Below are 6,176 nucleotides of genomic sequence, written 5' to 3'. Positions count from 1 at the left end.
AGTCTCCATTCCCCAAGCAATCCTGCCCTGGGTGGCTCCTCTTGCCTTGCTCTATGCCTCTGCTCACAGACTTTATTTCTGGAATATTCTTTCTTCTCTCTTTCCTAATATGATGGAAACATCTTGAGCCTTTTAATTCTCAGGTCAAACGTCCCCTCCCCTGGGAGGTCTTCCAGCTCCATGCCCATTCCCTCTGCTCCCAAGCATGCTTAATGGCTTCCCTGGGAGCATCACAGCCCTGCAGTTTGCAGGCAGAACAGTCCAGGAAAGAGAACAACAAGCTAGGAGACCCTAATCTGCTCATTACTAGCTCTGTGACTGTGAATGAACACTTAAACTCTCAGGCAGGTAAGTTTCACCATTTGGAAAATGAATGATATTTCCCTTTGAATACCTCACCTGGTCTCACACCTTCCACAAAGAATGAAGTGTGGACAAAGAATGTTGCCTGTCATATTGGTAAGCAAAGGATGCTTCAGCCATCAAGCCATCAGCCACTACAGCTGCCCCAATGGTGCATGCTGAGAGGATTCAGGACAGAGGAAAAACAGGATACCAGCCCTAGATAGTACAGTACATATCAAAGGAATAATGTCAATAAGTCCTGACGACTGCATCTTCCCATACATAGACAAGCATTAAAGTCATGAACTTGAGATGTATGGTTTTTTCTTTAATTAGCAGTAATCTTTTGATGGGCTTCCCAGGTAGCTCAGTGGTAAAGAATCCACCTGCAATGCAGGAGACCCAGGTTCGATCCCTGGGTTAGGAAGATCCACTGGAGAAAGAATGGCTACCCACTCCAGTATTCTTGTCTGGAGAATTCCATGGACAGAGGAGCCTGGCGAGCTACAGTCCATAGGGTCACAATGAGTCAGGCACAACTGGGTGACTAAGATACTTTTGATATTCTACTACCTTTTATGTTGTTGCTATTTTTGCAACATCTCTTATATAACCTGGCTCCTCCATTACGTCTTTGGAACAGTCCCTCAGAGCTATCTAAGAGGCTGTACCCTGGACTTAAATCCTCATTAAGTCCACCAGATAAAACATAATTCTCAACTTTCAAGGTGTGCATTTTTTTTTCCAGTTGAGAGAGGCATGACTGACCCTCTTATGCTATTACCCAGTTGCCTTGTATGGCAACCCACTCCAATATTCTTGCCTGGAGAATCCCACACACAGAGGAGCCTCATGGGCTACAATCCATAGGGTTGCAAATAGTCTGATATGACCGAAGTGACTTTGCAAACTTGTATATCATCTCTCTATTGATTACAAGCTCTTTGGTAACAGAAACAAGGCTCCTTTCTCTTTCACAGCCTCATAAGATATTTTGTAAACACTTGTAGGAATGAACTGCATTCTAAGCCAGAAATTCTCTTTCCCACATCATACTGAGTCCTCACCTGGGGTCTTAGCACATTTCTGAAAGAAAGTATTTCACCATCATTCTTTGTTTCTCCATCTCAGGCAAAATGGGATTCACTAGGACAGTCACACTAATGATACCTCTGCAGTATTTCCTGACCAGTACTGTGTTATGGTGTATTTGTTGGAATGTGGGTAAGGATGGTCGGCTCCATGGCTGGAGATGAGGAATAAAGCTCCTATGTTGATGGACACCAGATTGTAAAGCATCATGAAAGTTTTGAAGAAAAGTCACAACTTCAAAGTCAGAAAAAAAGGGACCAAAGGCTTTTGAGGAAGAGTATGACATGATGAAAATAATCCCTACAAACGGCTGGTGCTGGGGTTCTGGATTGATAAAAGACAAGAGAAACAGTGCTGGTTCTATGGAACAGGAGTGATATAGAGAGGCCCAGCCCTGGGTGAGGGCAGAGGGGAGAACACATGGAGAGAAAACATTTACAGAGGAAAACAAAGTCATGGAAACCAATTGAATGGGGGTGGTGTGGGGTGGGGTGGGAGTCAGCAGATATCAGCCACATATGAGCTTCCCCATTTTTTTTCTGAATGTCTAAGAGAACAGTGATCCACTGAGTTGATTCTTAAAATAACATGTGTCTACATTAGGGGGCTTCCCAGCTGGCTTGGTGGTGAAGAATTAGCCTGCCGATGCAAGGAGATGCAAGAGATGCAGGTTCAATCCCTGGGTTGGGAAGATCCCCTGGAGGAGGAAATTGCAACCCACTGCTGTACGCTTGCCTGGAAAATCCCACAGACAGAGGAGCCTGGCTGGCTATTATAGTCCATGGGTTCACAGTCAGACAACTGAATGCCTGAGCTCAGCTGCAGAACAGTCAAGCCAGCAGGTTAAGGATTGAGAACCAAACGATGACTCAGGACTTTGAGAGGTTTTGGTCTGTTTAGATACAAATCCACCATGCTTTCTCTGTTCCCTTCCCTTCCCCCAAAGTCCAGTTCTCTACAGATGGACTTCTAGCTTCTTTCACACCTACCCCCCCTCCCTGATCCTTTTCCACCAACCAAGTCCTCCGGGCTGCAGTTTCTCGAGGAAATGATAAGAAGGACAATTCAGATTAGATAAGAGCAAGCTGAGGCACAAGCATGCCCTATAACCAGCCCTGTAAACAGCCACTTAGGCTCCGGGCCAAGTCAGAGATAAGGCTGACAGGCCAGCCCTCCCCATCCCTCGGCCTTAGTGAAGGCGGAGAAGCCTCTGTTCTGGCTGCCGCCTCTGGAGCCTAAAGCACCTTATCTTCCACCTTGCATCATGATCAGCATCCACGCCTCCCCAGCCACGCCCAGTCACTCCACATCCCCGGCTGAACTCCAAGGCAAGGCGGCTCCAGCTCACAACCAGCGCAAGGCCCAGGAGCAGACGCTCACAGACCTTCACTGACACTGCCTCCCGATTGCGTTCATGGTTCTGTGCATTTCAATCCCAGGATCTTTTGTTTGATACCATAATGATGTCAAAAATCAGAGCAGCCACATTCAGAACACAGTTTTTACTGAGTACTTCCTACCGTTTCAGTTCAGTTCAGTTTCTCAGTCATGTCTGACTCTTTGCGACCCCATGAATCGCAGCACGCCAGGCCTCCCTGTCCATCACCAACTCCCGGAGTTCACTCAGACTCACGTCCATCGAGTCAGTGATGCCATCCAGCCATCTCATCCTCTGTTGTCCCCTTCTCCTCCTGCCCCCAATCCCTCCCAGCATCAGAGTCTTTACCAATGAGTCAACTCTTCCCATGAGGTGGCCAAAGTACTGGAGTTTCAGCTTCAGCATCATTCCTTCCAAAGAAATCCTGGGGCTGATCTTCAGAATGGACTGGTTGGATCTCCTTGCAATCCAAGGGACTCTCAAGAGTCTTCTCCAACACCACAGTTCAAAAGCATCAATTCTTCGGCACTCAGCCTTCTTCACAGTCCAACTCTCACATCCATACATGACCACAGGAAAAACCATAGCCTTGACTAGACGAACCTTTGTTGGCAAAGTAATGTCTCTGCTTTTCAATATGCTATCTAGGTTGGTCATAACTTTTCTTTCAAGGAGTAAGCTTCTTTTAATTTCCTGCCATTTAGGGGCTACAATAACTGCTTTGTTTCCATATATGTTCCCATTCAGTCTTCGAAGTAATTCCATGAGGGAGATAAGATCTTTTTTCCCCTCCCATCTTATAGATGAGAAAACTGAGCTACATGGAAGTACAGTAAACTTTGGTCAGTTCAGTTCAGTCGCTCAGTTGTGTCCAACTCTTTGTGACCTCATGGACTGCAGCATATCAGGCCTCCCTGCCCATCACCACTCCCAGAGTTTACTCAAACTCATGTCCATTGAATCGGTGATGCCATCCAACCATCTCATCCTCTGTCGTCTCCTTCTCCTCCTGCCTTCAATCTTTCCAAACATCAGGGTCTTTTCAAATGAGTCAGTTCTTCATATCAGGTGGCCAAAATATTGGAGATTCAGCTTCAGCAACTTAGCATGCATGCATGCACTGGAGAAGGAAATGGCAACCCACTCCAGTATTCTTGCCTGGAGAATCCCAGGGACAGAGGAGCCTGGTGGGCTGCCGTCTATGGGGTTACACAGAGTCGGACATGACTGAAGCAACTTAGCAGCAGCAGCAGCTTCAGCATCAGTCCTACCAATGAATATTCAGGACTGATTTCCCTTAGGATGGACTGGTTGGATCTCCTTGCAGTCCAAGGGACTCTCAAGACTTCTCCAACACCACAGTTCAAAAGCATCAATTCTTCAATGCTCAACTTACTTTATAGTCCAACTCTCACATCCATATATAACAAATGGAAAAACCAGGGCCTTGACTAGATGGACCTTTGCTGACAAAGTAATGTCTACTGTCTAGGTTGTTCATAACTTTTCTTCCAAGGAGTGTCTTTTAATTCCATGGCTTCAGTCACCATCTGCAGTGATTTTGGAGCCCAGAAAAATAAAGTCTGCCACTGTTTCCATTGTTTCCCCATCCATTTCCCATGAAGTGATGGGACCAGATGCCATGATCTTCATTTTCTGAATGTTGAGTTTTAAGCCAACGTTTTCACTCTCCTCTTTCACTTTCATCAGGAGACTCTTTAGTTCTCCACTTTCTGCCATAAGGGTGCTATCATCTGCATATCTGAGGTTATTGATATTTCTCCTGGAAATCTTAATTCCAGCTTGTGCTTCATCCAGCCCAGTGTTTCTCATGGTGTACTCCGCATATAAGTTAAATAATCAGGGTGACAATATACAGCCTTGATGTACTCCTTTTCCTATTTGGAACCAGTATGTTGTTCCATGTCCAGTTCTAACTATTGCTTCCTGACATGCATACAGATTTCTCAAGAGGCAGGTCAGGTGGTCTGGTATTCCCATCTCTTTCAGAATTTTCCACAGTCTGTTGTGATCCATAGAGTCAAAGGCTTTGGCATAGTCAATAAAGCAGAAATAGATGTTTTTCTGGAACTCTCTTGCTTTTTCAATAATCCAGCAGATGCTGGCAATTTGATCTCTGGTTCCTCTGCTGCCGGGGTCCTGCCCCGGCTGATCCAGGGTATTCGAAGGAGAGACGGCATAGGCGAGGATCAGGATACAATAGCTTCAATTAGATATTAATTAAAGATATAAAGAGTAATAGAATAAGGATAGCTCAGTAGGAAAATTCAGTGGAGAAAAGAGGCTGAGTAGCTTGGTTTACGCGGGAGACCAATAAAACTTCAAGACAAGAAGTTTGCACCACTTACGTAGGCCGCAGGCGTCCTTCTGTTCTCCCGAAGGAGAGGAGACACTGAGGCCTCCCCGGTCGGATCTTAGAAGCCCAGGCATAATTAGTAAGCATGGTGGGTTCCGCGCTCCAGATGGAGACTCAGCCAGAGTGAGAGAGAGAGAGACTTGGGGAGACCAGTATTTCGAGAAACTGATCCCAATTCTTTATTTTCCAGAGTCTGTTTTTATACACTGAGATGTTATACAAAAGTCACGTGGGGACAGCAGTCCTGACTTTTATTAAAGTCAGGTGCTTCACACAAATGTATACAGAGGTCTTAGGGGTGTTACATCATCTTCTGGCCAGGGGGGCCTGCTGACAATTTATGACCCTCTCCTTGTGACAGCGGTCAGTCAATCAGGACACTTATTTCTCCAGGGCTGATTATTCTCAAAACAGACACCACCCAAATAAAGTTACATTCCTACAGGGTGAGGGTGTAGTGGGTTTTAGTTAAGGAAATAATTTACTTAGCCTAAGGTCTAACGTGATTAATATCAAAGGTTAATACTTATTTCTTCTATATATTCATTAATGTGTGTAAGGGCAGGGGATGTGGAGACTTAGCAACAAACATTGGCTCAACAAATGAAAAACCCTTCACCAATACAATTTCTAATCAGCCCATTATACTTATACTAATAGTTTTCTAACTTTTCTAAGGAACCTGTTTTTAGAAGGTTTAAAGCATCTCGTGCCTCTCACAGTTGGGAGGCTGTGAGCAATCACATGTGGCCGGACAAGCCTGTCAGGCAGGCTAGAGAACCTTCAGAGGAGTTTGTAGGTTAAAACAGTCTTATCACGCCCAGGAATTATTATTAACTGGATCTCTAGGTTAACTCCTTCTCCGAAAGAGGTCGTGGGGGACAGCCCCCCGTAAAGTCAGAGGTGTGGGTAAGAGCACAAAGTAGTAAAGTAGGCAGGCTCTGGTTATGGGGGTAGACGCTCGAGGATTTCCAGGGGGACTCC

This window comes from Bos indicus x Bos taurus, chromosome 4 (assembly GCF_003369695.1).
Source record: "Bos indicus x Bos taurus breed Angus x Brahman F1 hybrid chromosome 4, Bos_hybrid_MaternalHap_v2.0, whole genome shotgun sequence".
NCBI classification, from domain to species: domain Eukaryota; kingdom Metazoa; phylum Chordata; class Mammalia; order Artiodactyla; family Bovidae; genus Bos; species Bos indicus x Bos taurus.
This window is presented reverse-complemented; position numbering follows the sequence as displayed.